Source organism: Apis cerana, linkage group LG6, assembly GCF_029169275.1.
Source record: "Apis cerana isolate GH-2021 linkage group LG6, AcerK_1.0, whole genome shotgun sequence".
Lineage (NCBI taxonomy): Eukaryota > Metazoa > Arthropoda > Insecta > Hymenoptera > Apidae > Apis > Apis cerana.
This window is the reverse complement of record NC_083857.1, coordinates 12,404,563-12,421,963: the sequence shown is the minus strand read 5'-3', so window position 1 is coordinate 12,421,963 and position 17,401 is coordinate 12,404,563. Positions and strand designations below refer to the sequence as shown.

At 37.0% G+C, this 17,401-nt stretch overlaps 1 protein-coding gene across 5 annotated transcripts in view; it reads right to left on the bottom strand.

Moving 5' to 3' along the window:
* Positions 1 to 17,401, bottom strand: part of LOC107993946 (teneurin-a) — a 628,759-nt gene that overhangs the window by 370,822 nt on the left and 240,536 nt on the right. For all 5 annotated transcript variants that reach the window (XM_062076384.1, XM_062076386.1, XM_062076385.1 and 2 more), the window contains exon 3: positions 6,079 to 6,137. The gene's annotated coding sequence lies outside the window, so the exon portion shown is untranslated. The remainder of the gene's footprint in view (positions 1 to 6,078; positions 6,138 to 17,401) is intronic.

Sequence of the window (17,401 nt, the reverse complement as noted above, 5' to 3'; positions counted from 1 at the left end):
TATTTACGGATTATTATTATTTATTTGATTATCAATTTACGAGTGAAACACTCTTTGGAAATAGAACAAATAATAAAATAAACTCACAACATGTTTCTAATAAAATTTAAACAAAATATGATCGATTATATTGATTCTAATAATTAATAATTATATCAATCGAACAATAGGAAATGATGAATTCAATTTTTCCTATTGATCCTACTATTTCATATCTGTGGAAAAAAGAGAATCGATGAAAGGAAAACAAAAGGAACGAAGAAATTACCGTTTAATTGATTACAGAGAAGAATTTTCACATTCACTCGTCCGTGCAGGTTAAAGCACTGGTTGATTGAAGACAAACGGAGCCATTGCTAGATCTTTCAAAAGCAACTTGTTTGAGACCAAGAAAGGGAGAATGTGACTACAGTGATTGCGAACTCGATTGGAGCGTCTATTTCTGGATTTAACTGTGTTCCAACTCGTGAGATTCGTAATAAATTTTTCAAGGTAAAACGATTTGAAGATGAAACGTTTGAAAATTATATTTTCTATCATGTTATGTGATTATGACACTTATTTTTTTTTTATATACAATAAACATATCTCAAAAAAACTACTTTCACTATTTCCAAACTATCAAAACTAATTCTAAAATTAAATTTTTATTATTTATTTTATAAATAAAATATTTTATTATTTCTTTTTTCAATTGAATAATTATAAATTCAAATCTTGGTTAAATCTTTCGTGTTATATCATAGTTCAATAAACGGGAATTATCTAGGGATCATTGATTCGAGACTAAGAGCTTATAATTTCATGACACGAATAACGATGACGCCACTATTGAATCGTTTCTCCCCTTTTTATAGCCTCAAGCTTCATGAACATTTTCACCGATGTTTCCTCCAATAAAAGGAAAGCAATACCTTCTTTCCTTGTGTTCCCCAATTTCGACAGTAATCCCGGAGAATGCAATAAATTTCTCAGAATCGTATCAGATGGTAAACGACTCAAATACAGACACAATTCTTGGAATCGTTATTTGTCTAGAGACGTAGCACGTAAATTAATTAATACTTTTTGAATTGTGATCGTGAATTCGTTTCAAATTTTATCAATTTATTTTCGTAAAATTATACAGCCCTTCATTTTACGTGTCATAAAAAAGGAAATTTGAAAATGTATTTAATTAATAAAAAAATCATCACTTATACGATCGAAATTGTATCGTTTGAAATTCATGTCATATACATATATTTCACGTATGAAATATTCAAAATATTTCAAAATAAAATATTTTATATGCTCTTTATAGAATGACAATTTTTCACCTCTGGGGAAGGGATATAGTTATTTTTTCTCGTACAATTAAAATTTGTCACAAGTGATGAAGTGGCATGCTGAAGTTCAGTTACACTAAACTCAATTATTTCAAAAAACGAATCCTATAACGGATAGGATAAATATAAATTTAAAAATTTTTCGCAAAAACTAATTTTTTCAACTATCTTACTCTAATATATATATATTTTTTTTACAAAATACGTCGAGTTCATTTCAATTTAAAAATAAAAAAAATACGATGAAATGATAATAAAATCCTCTTAGAATTATCTAGTTTCATTTTAATTAAGCTTAAAAATAACCAAAAGATACCCAACCTATAACTCTTCATCATTCAATTTAATACAATAACTTGCTATCAAATTATTATATAAAAGGATACAGAAAATAATTATGACTTATATTAACCACAAACATATATATTCAAAAAAAATAGATTAATAACTAAATCATCCAAATGTCGAGTAATCGGCACACATTATTAATCCCAGACAAAGACACGTGGAAAGGGACAGATTGCGACAGACGATCGCTTCGATCACGTTGAAAGGAAACATGTACACGTTAGAGGTTAGTAGTTGTCGCTGGTGTATCGCAGCTATAGTAATCTACGACGTAGTTTCGTCTTCATTTACCAAATGGCCGGTAAATCCGCGCGTCACACGCCATCACGGTCATGGGGAAAAGGCAATTCGGCGTCACCGTTAAAGCGAAACTTAACTGCGATGTAAACTCATCTTGGTTGCCTCTATTTCTAATCTACATCGAACCACTGCTATTTAACTAATCTGTCAAGATTATGTACCGTGACTTCTGATCTATTTTTCAACGCTATTGGACAAAGTGATTTTACTGTTGTATTTTTGCGAGTTTCCGCTGATGGCGTTACTGTACATTGAACAGTTTTCTGTTTCGTGAATATTGTCACGAATGGTTTTTAATAAATGTAAATATGAAATAATTTTGTATATGATAAATGATTGGAAGATTGTTATATTAATGTTATATTATTGAAAGAAAATTGTTTACAATCTGAAATATGATGGTTTTAATATTCAAAAGGATTACGATTGTATCATTAATGGTATAACCAAAAAGATTTCTGGACTTTTAAATGAAATGTATGTTTTTTCTTTGAATTTCATTGTATTATATCATCATTTTTTTTCATATTCCATATTTTTATTATAACTTTTTAACAAAACTTTTAAGAATCTTTATTTGTATGATATTTTTAACAATAAGATATTTATACATATTTATAAGAATTTATATATTTTAAATGTATACGAAATATATCAAGAACAATTGTATGCAACAATTTGTAATATCATAAATTTTGATGAATAGTAGAAAGCATGGTTTGGGAAAAAAGAATTCCGGTTATACTTCCAATAATTCTTTCTCACTCTAATCGATCTTTAAAAGGTTCCTTTAATTTAGAATCATAGAAAGGAAAGAAGAATTGAAATTGACTAATTTTATAAACATTGTAAAATATTTACTTTTAACAAATGTATTACTTCACATATTTCGTCACAAAAAAGTATGTACATTTTCCAAAATATAACTCGATTCAAAAACGCGTTCCTTATTTAATTCAATAAATTACATAACGCGTGGTTGTTACTATTTAAAGTTCAAAAAGATTGTAACTTGAATCACGACATTTAAGCCGACGCGTATCTTTGATGAATTTTTTTCATCGGGGGAAAGTGCCATCGAGCTCGAGTAATTTAAATTTCAAGAAGCATCGTACACGGGGGGCCGGAAGTGCTCGTTACGTGACGGCAATCCAGACCACAGTGGCGAGAAAATCGGCTCGAGTAGACGAAAGCTGACCGTGGTAACGAAACACGAAAATAAATCACTGAATTAAAATGAACGATTCGATCCACAGTGAAAAGAAGAAAGGAGAGGGATCGAGCAGCAGCCTTGGGCTACGAAAAGATTTTAAGAGAAGCGTTCCAAGCTTTACGTAACGTTCCTTCATTTAGGAAAGGAGGAAACGTTTGATTAAGGATTTCCTACAGTTTGGTCTGGAAATAGTTTTTTCTCGTTTGCCGTCTTGAATTTGCTTTTTGGATGAAAAGAGAAAGCAAGAGAGAAAAAGTTTCTTAAAATAAGAAAGGGAGAATTGGAAAAGAAAAATATAGTGAAAAGTTTTGAAATATATATGAACTGAAATATTATAATGTATAATATATTATTCATTTATTACTTGAAATATTTAAAATTTCAGAAATTAAGTATTTTCTCTCAAAATTAAGAAAATAAGAATATGTATTATCAAAATATTCGTGATTTCAGAGAGAAAGAGAGAAAGGGAAAGAGAAGAAAAATTTCATTTTCATCGATATTTAAAATTTCATAAAAAATATTTTCTATATAAAAGTTTAATATTTTTGTGAAATATTTGTATATGTATAATATTTTTTTTAAAGCTCTGAAAATTCAAAAATTAAACAAAATATTACATTAACTATACATAAAACTATAAAATTTTTGTAAAAAAATATTTTCATAAATTTCAATTATAAATTTTAAATAAAAAATCTAATGAAACAAACTATATAGGAATTTTGGCAATTTACGATACTTCATATATATTTTCATGATATTCATTTCGTTATAGATTGATTTAAATATACAATAAAATATAATATTTAATTGAAAATAAAACAGAAAAATCAAGAAGAAAAAAGTTTATATAATATGAAGAAAACGGTAGATATTGAAAATAATTTTTCGTAAAAAAAATATGAAAAATTTTTTTCCCTGCAATATTTTAACTTTAATTATTTTTATTTTATTTTATTAATAAATTATACATATAAATATGCATGCGCATATAGACAAGTTTGACAGGCATTTCGATTATTATTTTTCGATAAAATATCTTTTGTTATTGATGAATTTAAACGCACCATAAAATACGATATTTAATAGAATTGTTACAAGGCTATCACAAGTTCGAAAAACGTTCAATTAATACTGATGAATCGAATAATTATAGTTATGTGATTAGTTTTTATAATTATTCTGTACACGATATGCAAATATTTAATTATAGAATTACTTCTGATATATAAAATCTTATTAAATGTATCTAATAAAAATCTCATAAATCACGATAAGAAATCTCGAGCTGCATCAATTAATCACAATCACAAAAATATATGATTTCATTTTAAAAGATGAAAGATCAACTTTTATTTTCAATTTAATTTTAAGAAATGGTTCGATCATGGTATATGGAACAAAATGGCGAAAAAAGCAGTAGGAAATCGAGACTTCTCGACCAACCATTTCACAATCCCCTTGAAAACAATATCTTGGTAACGTAAAGTCGGCCTTGGAAATTGGATTGTCCTTCAAAAGTCCCGCGGGCGTTCTAAGCGATGATACACTCGATGAGACGCCTGTAAAATGCGTGGAACGGCTTCCTCCTCCACCAACTGGCTCATAATGCTCGAATAAGATGAAATTTCCAGAGAAGATAATTGGACAATGTAAAATGTAGAAAACGTTGATCCTTAATCCTTTTACGACTATGAACCCATATATGCATGAGCTTTTCATGATGAGAATCTCATCGTGAAATGAATTCTAATAGAGCAGAATTCCCTTCAGATCCTAACCTCAATCATAAGATTAACAATATTATCACAGATCATAAATGGTTGCTTAGACGATATCAAACATTCAAGAAATCCACCTTTACATATTAATCACTTACTTACTACTTATCCTATTCCCGAAATAAAACGCGCATCGCCGAATTACTTCTAGATTATAACACGCCCAATCCAAAAAGACTATTACCGCTTCGAAACGAAACCCGTAACGATGCTAGTTTCCCAATACTCGCAAAAAAACGCACCTCCCCCTTCCCTCACTGTACCTCGGTGACCGCCTCTTCCAGATCGTATATAATCCGTCTTTCGTTCCTGGCACTCGAGAAAAAGCGCCCTCTTCCCTCGCCTCGCCCCCCTCTTTAATAACAGCACAAGCACAAGATTCGTGAAAAGTCGGAGGCGTAGTCCACCGGTATAAAACGCTACTTTCTCCCCACTTCCGTCACTTTTCCTTGAGCGCAAGAATGCAAAGCGGAACGAACGTTAAGTAAAAGTAGCGACGGCGCGACGTTTTACGCGCGGTGCGCCGCATAAAGCCTCTTACGCGCAAGTAAATTGTAAGTCCCTTATAGCCGACTGGTCAACAGCGTAAGCACTTTCTCGTTGAGGACGCGGCAAAAACAGCTCGGGACGACATAAGGAGATTAGAGTCGTTATTGCGTGCACGGTCCTTCCCCACTGGGTATATAGAGAGGCGAAACTTGCGACGTGAAAGAGTCGTGGGATTCCAATGGTATTTCCAAAGGCGCGGGAAACCGCGAAAGTGACGAAAAGCCGGGTACAAAAGAATCGGTCCGGCCATGTTGGTACTAGGGGAAACTGTGTAACCGACCGAGAGCAAAAAGAGTACAATTCGATGGAAAGTGGCAACGATTCTCAACTTCTCGCGTCTTCGTTTTCTTCCTGTTTTGTACTATTTTATTAATGTTATAGTTGATTATTGAAATTCAAATGTTTAAAAGATAAGAGGAGTTTCAAGTTGTATAAAGATTGATTAAGTAAAGTGAAGAAAAAGAGATTAGAATTTGCATCAACAAGTGCGCGTTGATCAATAAATAATTATTGGAATTCAAGTTAATTATTATGAATTCTTCGAAGAATTACTTACAGTGACACGTCAGACTGGTGGTCAGAATCTGTTTATTGGGATCCGCGTACTCGGTAGAACTGAAAATAAAAATAAACACGTTACATAACATGCCTGTTGTTACAAAATATTCAATCGTGTACTTATTTTCAATTCATATTAATTCATTTCGTACAAAGGAAATCTTCCTATACTAATACTTATCTTTCGCATTACGTCATTATTAGTTCAAAAGTTTTTTTAAAAAATTCTTCGTTATATTTTTTTTCCAATTACATGCAGTGTGTACCTAACGTAAATAACCAATAACGCTCTATAATCGAAACCAAATTGACAAATCTACGAATCTTCTCTTCTCGAGTCAACAAAACGGACCTTCGTTAAATTTATATCCCGAGCTTAACAAATTTACGAACGGTATCGCCTCACCGGATATCCAAGCCTCGCGTATCTGCTTGCACGAACCACTCTGTTGGCGCTCGGTTAATGAAGAATTAAAGTCGGCCTCCGTGTACCTATTACGGAACGGGGGGTGGAACGATACACGGCCAAGCCGTGCAGGAGACTCCGTGGATTCCGAGGATCCGCGAGCGGTGCATGTTTGATGCCGGAAGTGCTTCGAGGCCCGGGCCTACCATCCTCTGGCTGCGGTTTCCGCAACCTCCGTAGGGTCATTAGCCAACCATTCATTATGCAAGTGCGAGGCAGTATTGCGTCAATATAGGGGGGAGAGGAAGAGGGGCAGATTGTTGGCCCAATCGATAACAATGCTCCCTGTTTACCGGACGGATAATCAACAAACGCAGTTTCTGCTGCCTCTGAAGACCAAGCAAGTGGGAATTACCCAGTCTGCCTCGTTCCCAATGATATTGCGTCCCGGAAGTATTCGGTGTCCCCGCCATCCCCCTTGCCACCCTGCTGTCGTCCCGTTCGTGTCTCTGTGTGCATTCGTCAACATCCCTCGATTTTGACGCTATATGCGTGACATACGCGGTGTTAGGTGGAGATTTGGGAACCGGAGGGTGTTTTTGGCGATTCGCGATTAATTTGGATGATTATAGAGGGGATGGAGAGCGGTGTTTGGATGGTGGTTTCGGGAACAATTGTCTTTGGAGCTTGTGGTCTTGTTAGAGGGTGTGAATGTTGTACATGCTACAAGTTGTCAATATTAGTGGTAAGAGTGTCGCTTGCCATCTTCTCACGAAAGAACGATAATTTCTCATGCATCGAGGACAATGGATACTTATAAATCTAGTACGTTTCGAATAAAAAACTTCAGCAAAGGAATACCCGCAATTTTGGTATTCACATATTCTATATTCTTCTTCTATATTCCCCATTTTGAATAATTGTCTTCTTGTTAAAGGATGTTATGCGAATGTTCTACATACTATTCGCCCACGAATTATATGTTTAAGCATTATATCGATACCAATAATAAGATAAAATTATAGTATATTCTTTCTTTCATTTCACTTGCCACCTTTTCACGAAAAAAAAAAAGAGAACAACACGTCAATGAATACTTATAAAACACCCTCCCTTCGAATAAAAACCTTAGAAGAAATACCCGCAATCTCGATTTTCCTTTCTCCTCCCTCCAATCCAAACTTCCAAAAAATAACAAAGATATCACGCATATCGTAACGATACCGTGCACCAACCAGATTTCCCTCGACCACCTGATATCGTCCCACAAACCTTAGTCACGCAACAAAAACAGTCGGCCAACCCTCCAATCCTATCCTTCCCCAACCGAAACAAGGGTTGCGTAACCTGTTACTCAGCCTGCTGCTGCATCGAAACCCCGCCTCATCCCATTCCAGATGGGCCACGTACGTTCGTAGACACGTAGGAAGGGAGAAGGGGGGAGGTTAAGGAGCACACTAGCCACCGGTCACGCAGCCAGAATTCGATATTCGTCGGGTGCGACAGACAGGGCGGAAGTATGAAACGCGGGGATGAAAGGGGCGATATTTCGAAACAGGGGGCGCGGGGAAGGGGCCAGCGGCGTTTGGTTGGTGAGGAAGGGATGGTGGAAGGGAAAATGGCCGTCCCTTTGATCTAAGTTTCTGGGAATGCAGGCCGAAGGGACACCGTGCGTGGAGGTGGCGCCCAGGAAGTTGCCGGTAATTTGCTTAGTTGAATTAGATTGGTGAATTTTGCACCACAGTGTTTGAGACCATCGCGTTCGTCTTCCCTCGGCCACTGCAACCCCCTCCCTCCCCCTCGCGCCGTTTTCGCCGCCGACCTTATAATTACTGTTCCATCTTCAGAGAGAAGTTTGCCAATTCGTTGCCGGCGACGGCGGGGATTCGCGCTTTGATCCGCCAAGAAGCGGGCGCCTCCTCTCCCTCCTCCACCCGCTCGCTGGTCGGGGAGAGGGGGAGGGGGAAGGGGACACTCGCGGGCGGCGATTATGCCGGCGTGATTTCCGTCGCTTTGATCCGCTGAAACGGGAAAGATGATCTCGAAACCGGGGGATGAAATTATCCGGCGTGAACCGAGCCGATGGGATCGCACTTGTGTCGCACGAGTGTGCCTCTTTGCCTCACGGATCTCGCTACGCCGCTTTGATGATTCATAATTCCTCGGATAAATACGAGAATCCCTGAAGAGAGGGGAGGGAGGAAGAAGAAGGGATAGAAAATGTGTACAAAATACGCGATGATAGTTTTCCGTTTGATGTCGCGTTTCATTTATAATCGCCGCTAATGAGAAAATCCCTTCAAATCGATCCCCTCTCCTGTACAAACGAGTAAGGAGATCTAGATCGTTGCCAATGGGTTCACAAGGCAGCCATTACCATCGAGTCGAAATCTTTCCTTATCTTCTCGAGTTCATCGCTACACCCTACATCTACTTGCTCTACCGACAAAATAAACCGAAACCAAAACCCAAGGAGATTAGGAAACAGAATAAAAAAGGAAAGAAAGGAAAGAAAAGAAACGAAAGAGAGAAGATATGACCCAAATTCCATGGTCGAATACACGGAGGCCTCGGTGATTCGCGTGCGGATCGCGATATTGGCAGACGCGGCTGCATACCGGGAGAAGGAAGACGTAGGGGAGGGGGTAAATATGTATATACACACGTATACACGCGGGTATATCGTTGCACGCACCGGTCGTACGGGATATAATCCCGTGGAAAGCAAGGCCGGGGTGTGTGCACGGGTTGCGTGCACGTGTGCGGGAGGGGGCCACGCGGCGTGCGAATCCTATACGGTGGGTTTCAGGCACGAATGGGGGATCAATGTTTTATCGATATTGCAGCAGACGCGCCGCTGATACGTCTCGAGTCGGCCGTCGCGCATATATAGCGCGTGCTTTCTCCCGTTTGCTCCAGGATTTATGGATTAGCGTGTGTTTATCGCCGAGCCTCTCGTGCCCCGCTCCCGTGCCCCAGGGATCATTTTTCTACGGAGGACTGCCGCGAGGGGACGCGTCGAGGCGAGGCGGGTGAGGAGGTGAAAGAAAGAGATTTTTTTTCGACTTTTCTCTTTCGCTTTTGCTGTGCGACCCGGCAGTTTAATTGGGGAGGTGAATATATATTGGTTGCAGTGGCTTGTTGTTGGAAGGTATTTTTTTGAAGGTAATTTAATATCTCGTTGAGTGACTTCAATGATTACAATCTCAAGAAAGTTGTATTGCTCGAGAATCAAACAACGAGCGGAATATCTAACGATGAAAATTCTTCAGCAATCGTGAAGATGCGTGATTTTAATCTCAAGAAACTTTGAATCTCTAACATATTTATCTGTCTCATCTTAAAAATAAAATAAATAATAAAATAATAAAATAAAAATAAAATATAATAATTTGTTAATTAATAATAAAGAAGCATGGTACTTTTAAAAAATGTATGCAATTTTAATTTTAATCAAGAAACTTGCATTGCTCAAAAACAAAACAATAAAAATTTTACAACAATAAAAATCCTTAAAACAGTATAATAAACAATAAACCGATTCCAAGAAGCGTGATACTTTTCAAAAATATTTGTGCAAATGTGACGCCACTTGCGTTGCCAAATTTTATGGCTTCTGTTCCACGGAATATCTAACGATGAAAATTCTTCAACAATCGTGAAGATGCGTGATTTTAATCTCAAGAGACCTTCCATATGGACCTCTAACATACCTATCTGTATCATTAAAAATAAAATAAATAATAAAATGAAAATAAAATATAATAATTTGTTAATTAATAATAAAGAAGCATGATATTTTTCAAAAATATGCAATTTTAATCAAGAAATTTGCATTGCTCAAAAACAAAACAATAGATTTTACACAAAAATCCGTAAAAAACAGTATAATAAACAATAAACCGATTCCAAGAAGCGTGATACTTTTCAAAAATACTTATGCAAATTCCGAATTTCTAATTTTTACGGCTTCTGTTCTATGAAACGTCTGTTTAAGGACAAAAAATTCTCCAACCACGCGCGTTTCTTTCAAGCGGAATCGTCGAAACGCCTCTGCATAAAGCATCGATCAACGCGTCTGACTAAGCGCCGCCTAAACGCTCAAAGGAGCATCCTCGCGAAGCCTTGGTCTCCCCGGAGGCAGATTTAAAAGACGAGCGCAATTTTATCGCTTGGCCGGCGTATCGAACACCTCGTGGAAGCGGCGAAAAAATTCCAGCGATTAGGGGATGAGGTTGTAAACAAAATAGCGTTGTAGAGGAGACTTTGCTGCTCCCCGACGCGAAGCTAAAGAATCCGCGATGTCGACCGCGCGAAACGAAAAGAAAAAAGGAAGGAAGGAAGGAAGGAAGAAAGGAAGGAAGGAAGGAAAATGATGGTGTAATTCGAGGGAGGAATAGAGGGGCGAGATATGGAAAATGGGGTGAAAGAGGGGGATGGAGGGGAGAGGAAAAGAAAGCAGAGAGATTGCCGCCGTCAGGAAACTTTTGTTTAAAATTGGAATTCCTTTGCGGCTCGTTGGGACTAGGAATGCAGATAGGAGGCGGAGGCGACGAAAACGGTGAGAGTGGATGAGAGGCGAGAAGGGGTGGCTTTTGGGAAGGGAAAAGGCGAACGCGAGGCGAGGGTATCCAAAAAAGAAGAAGAAAAAAAAATGGCAACGATACGATATCCCGTTCCGTCATAAAGGGAAGATTCTTACCAGGATACGAGTATGAGCATGATCGAAGAGTAGAGAGACTAGATATAAACGTTTATATATTCTGATTTTATAAAGGATTTTATAAAAGAACATTTTTAGAGGTTGTCAAGTATTCGCGTTTAAATAAGTGATCCCGTCATTTTAAAATACTTTTCTAATTTAAACTTCCTCCTCCTCCTCTTTTCTCTACGTTTCAAGTATCGACAATCCGACTCAAAGAAACGAGATACTTTTTTAAACACTTATATTTATATATTTTATAGTTCATTGTGCAATATTTTGCACAAAATTTCGCTGAAAAATTTGAAGTTTCCTTAATTCTCCTCCTAAGGTTATTTCTTCTCAAGAAAAATATATATATAAAGGGGAGGGAGGGGGAAATCTTTCGTAACGTCAATTTGTTGGGATATGTGGCGCAATTACTAACATGCGGACGGTTCACGAAACTGTCGAGCAGCCAGGAACGCCGATAAATTCCGCGGGCCGCAATGTTCTTCGACTAGAGGCAAGATCTACATGCCGAGGCTCGAGCCACCGATAAACACATACTATTCGGCAAACCATGGCAGCCGCTTAATTAATTTGCAGCTATCTTACGAGGAGGTTGGATTCGTGGTACATATGTAGCCGCAGCTAAACGCATTAACCCGTAATTATCCGAAATTACAGAATCGCCATGTCATCTCCAAGACGTTTCCCGTCTTCCTCTCTCCCTTTGCATTTATCTTTCTCTCATTCGGTCGCGTCATCTCGCGACCTACTGCGAACAAGCGTTCTTTCATCTTGCTAATTATTCGAACGTGGCCAATCCGTTGGCCCTGCTCTCCTCGTGACCAGACCTCGAAGATCGAGATCGAGAAATGAAATCGGTTTTAAAAAATTGAAATTCGATCCGATCTGGAGAGTTAATTAATAAAGTATTAATAATTTAATTGATAATCTGAAGAATTTGTGAAAATATCAATGGAAAAATACATTCTGGGAAATCGTGAATGGCGGAGATCTTATTTTTTTGAAAAATTTGATCACGTTAAATTTTTTTTGAATAAATAAATGTGATTACTTGAATTTGAATTGAAATAGATATATTTTCGGGAATATTTTTAATAAAGGATTGAATTAAGTGAAAGATTTAACTTGTTCGAAGATTATTGCGATAAGTTTAGGATTGTCGCAATGGCAATTAAGAAAAAAATGGAATTCAAAACCGAAAGGAAAAGAAAGATGAAATAAAAATTATGAAATGGGAACAAAAGACGGGGGAGTAAAATAGAACAAAGGATAGTTATGGACACTTTCCAGGGAAAATGGCACCACGCGGTGGAATCTTCTTTAATTTGTAGTGGGAGTGGCGAGTGAACAGGCTCGGAATCTCGTATCGGGATTGATCGTCCGGAACTATGAAATATCGTCGCAACCGATGACGTATTTCATTTCGCCCGTCACTCATTTTTTCCTTCCCTCGTTTTTTCTTTCCACCCTTTTTTTAAGACACCCATCACGAATATCGATCGGCTTTCAATCGGCTAACAGATGTCCGTGAAGAAAAATCTATGCGAGCCGTCAATTCTCAACGTTTAATCGAATGATTCTTAACTCAAAATAATGTTCATTTTCATCATTTTCTCTTCGCACACAGCGCGAGAAAAATATTCGTCTTCGTAATTAATTATGATTCTTTTGGGATTCGAAATTTTTTCATTTTTAATCCAGGGAAAAAAAATGTTTTTCATCAAAAAGAGTCAATCGAAACTTATTCGTTAAGTTATGAATAATTTAGATTATAATAGATACGAGAATTTGAACAGATATAAACAGATAATATAAATTTTACATAGATACATTTCGATCAAAAATTCCAAGGATTCAAAGGACGAGAGAATCTTGAATAGAAAAATTCATTTTTCGCGTATTAACAAAATGAAATAGAAACAGAGACGAGTTAATTTTTATCTATATTTCCAATGGAATCCATTTAACCATTTCTGTCTTCCCGCACTTTTATCCTGATGAGTTCTAGACAGGGTGTGGCTGATTCTGTCAAGAAAATTTAGTGGCGATTCTGGAGACCAGCAATTAGAGAAAGTAGGTGCGCATAAAGTTCGTTCGACTGGTAATGGAGCGGGGAAGGCTTTACGATCGCCGTTTATCCGCCTGTATAGCGAAGGTTAGAGAAACTGTCTTAATTTGAAACGTTCGAGCTTCATTTACGGTGAATTTCAATTCGAACATGGGAAACGGGCTTCCCCTTAATCGGGCGATAAACTTAGCACGCACCAATTATTTGCACAAAAACCACGCGACGATCTTGCATCGTTGTATCGCAACACGTGGAATTTCCATATCAAGTTGGCCAAAAACCATTTAATTTCCACTGAATTTTATGTTTTACAGTATATTTTACGAGCCCATTAATAAGCACAGCACACTTTTTCTTGTTCTATCACTTTCTATCAAACTCTTTTCCGATTATTTCAATACTTCCAAAGCTGCTAACCTAACCTCTTTCTATTCATCGATTATTATCAGAAAATATAAACAGAAAAAAAAGAACGTCTAAAAACAATAATATCCCAAAATAAACGAAAAATATATCGTTACATTCGAAATGAGCCATTTCCCAAGCACCAATTTAATATTTCACGAGACACGATCGACCTTCTGTTTCCAGCTGCAGATTTGCGAACAGTAACCTGCAACACGAACGGAATACAAGGAGAGAACGGATTCGAACACAGCAGGAGGGAATCGATTACACGACCTCGTCCCCGATCATTCGGGCAATTAAAGCGAGGATCGAGCAGATAGTCGCGTGCATTATTTGTACGCTAATGCTCGACTCGATAGGAACGATCAAGCTCCAAGCCGACAATAATAACCTCGGCTCGGGGTCTGCTCGAAGCAGATTACGCAGGAAGGCACGCGATGGCGCTCGTGTGCGTGCACGTGTAGACATGCGGCCTGTCTGCTACGACGACGACGACGACGACGAAGTTGTTCACGACGAGAACGAAGCCAAGGGGTTTGGCTGGTGCCCTGGCGTCACAACTCATCCTAATTACATCTACCCTCGTTTCCGGATTCGGGAGAGAGCTTTCCCATCAACACAGAGGGTACACTAGGCACTTAATTAGTATTGCCAACCGGACTTGGCGGCGCGGAGATCGCTGCAATTGAGACGTTTAACTATATTTCCGCTTCCAAACACTATTACACACTTTGATTTACGAGCTAACAGCGAAGAAAGAGAGAAAAAGAAGGAAAATGAAGGTTTCTTCTTAGCTAGGGTTAATTGTATCGCGAGGACAATCGTGACGTTTTAATCTGTTCGATTTAAAAGACTTGGTGTTTTCCATTGTGCTAGGTTGATGTGCTGCCCTCAAGTTGCGCGAATGCGAATTTGCGGTCCAGTAATCCGATAAGAGAAGGAAACGTGATCTCGTGAACGGAGAAAAAGGAAAGTTTTTTTTAAAATAAGCTCCAAAATGTTTTGAATGATTTTTAGTTTGATACAGATTATTGATAAATTTTTATCAATGGCCCCAATCAATAGGTGATAGGAATAATTTTATGAAATTGCATTTTTAGGTTAATTGATATTCATCGATTAACAGACGCAGTTTAATTTATCGAAATTAGAAAGAAATTTTAACGATTTCTATAAAAGGAAATGTTCTCTTTCAAGAAATTTTTCCCAAACCATTCGCACTGTTAATGAAGCATCGGGAAGAGTGATTTAATTGAAACGAATTCAACGTGACTAATGAGGCGATGGTTGGCGTAGTTCTTGCGATGTGGATATACACGACAGTTTAAAGTGGGGCGCTCCGGTTTCGCGAATCATTTATAACCGGGCTCGGCTAAAAGATCTTAACGCTCGCATGGCGTAAAAAATGAATCAGTCCACCAACTCGAGCCCACCGGCGATTTCATCCCGCTGCTACATTATTTCTAATTACCAGAGATTTATTAACGCGGTCCCCATGAGATCTCCGCTTCTTTCTGGTAGCCGTGCCACGTACAAAACCTATCATGTTTTGTATCGCGAAACAATCTTTCTCGAGCGTGTATTTCGCGCGTGTAATCCCATTTGGCGCCACTTCTCGATCCTTCGAATAGCCGTTGTGACAGTGATGAGAAAAATGGCGTGTAGAAATGAATGTACCGTGATGTTAAATGGTTTGTCCGTATTTTTACCTGTTGCTATGTGAATGAATTGTCGAAAGATATTATTAGCGATAATATATTTTACTTTCCTTTGTAAATATAATTTTATAAAGTAAAATATACTCTTCATCTTCGTTTTTATACCTGCATACGCACCTTTCTTTCTTTGATAAATAAGTACAGTTTTGTAAATATTTTTAAAAAGAATTGTTAATTTTCATCAATCAAAATTTCTATCGATTCTTACGTATAATATATATCTAACCTAACTTAATCCAGACTTTTTCTCTTCGATTATAAAAAGTAATAGAAAGTTCCATTATTTATTCGAACTTCGTGACAACAATGATTTCCCCACTATATTTTCATTTTGTTTTTTGCTGCGCTACTTCAGGGTCTCGTAAATTCAAATTATCCGCGCATTTATTGCTTTCTCCACGACCAACTTCGCACCGAGCAAATAGTTGAGAGTAACGCTTATAAGGAATACCAGAGTGCGTGGCGATCGCGTATAAAGGAAGCCTCCTACAATTTGTCGCACGCATGAACGAATTCTGTGCAAATAAATTCCACGTTATAACGCGTTTCCCATAATAACATTCGCGGACTCCTCTGTCCAATGGCGGTCCACAATACGCGTTGATGATGAAACATCTCTCTGTTATCGTGACCGTCGAAAATGAGATACATTCAAATGCTTACCTCGCGTGTCCAAAATTACCAGTGAAATTGCAAACAAGCGGCTTGTTATTCTACGTACGGTGCCTACGGTGATGCAAATCATTACTTAGGTTAAGGTATCAACGGATGGTGTTAGAAAATGTTGGATAAATATTTACGAAAAGATATCAATCTCGATGATTTTTTTAATGTATCGTCGAGATCGTTAGATTGAATATTATAAACAATTTTACTTGGCATTGTTTGTTATAAATTCAAATTTTTGCATTGTATTTGAATCTAATCTAAATTATTTCGAAGTAAAATCTTCATAATGATACTACTTCATAATGATCTTGATATAGTATTAAAATTATTTATTCTAATCTTATAAATATTTTCTGTTTATTTATCGCATAAAATATATATTTTAGTTTTAACGTGTGATTCCATCCTGACAATTTAATAACTATTTTCACGATGTGGATCCTGAACATTTAGAATTTCAATAATTTTTAATAATTTCGAGGCATTTTAGTGCTCGTTCATGCTCCAGTTTATTACGCTTCGTCACCGACCCCGTTCCTCAAAAATAAAAGAGAATTCTTTGCATCATCGAGCTCGAAGTTTATACTCGTGGCTGGATATAGGGTTGGCTCAAATGACGGAGAAGAACGAGCTGTAATTCAGGGGGCAGTTGTCAAAGGAGGGATAAATGGAAAGTAAGAAAGTCGAATTGTTGAGCTCGATCTTGAAAATTAGGGATGAATCGAAGCCGAACAACGAGGAGAAATTCGTCGAGAGCAAGAAGAAGATGTCCTCTGTGACGGTTCGCTGTATTGCGAATCGAAATAACAAGTTCATTGAATTAATTTCACTCGAATTTTAATCCAAATATACTACGTGTAAACGATATATTATACGTGTTAACTATAACACGTGAAACTGATTAATTAATTTAATATGCTTGCGCGCATCCGATAATCCTTTCATCTGATGAATAATTTTCCGAGTTCATTCGATTCATTTTCGAGATTTATTTCACGAATCGAGTTCCCGCATATTTTCTAATATTAATATTAATCTCGATTCGATCAATAATTTCGTTTCAATAATCATTCCACATATTGGAGATAATTACTTCTCCGAAGAAAAAATGGTTCCTTTCGGTTTCACAGTTAATCTATTCGTGAAAAGATTTTATATATCCTGGGATAGATGTATTCGGAACAATAAAAGATATTTTAGAAATTCTCGACGAGTCAACAATCGCTTTTTCCAATTCTGTCCAAAAAATTATGATTAAAATTTTCACAACTTGGTTTTTGTGAACTTATCCAGGAAATTTTAATTATCTGTTATAAAATATATATATATATATAAAAC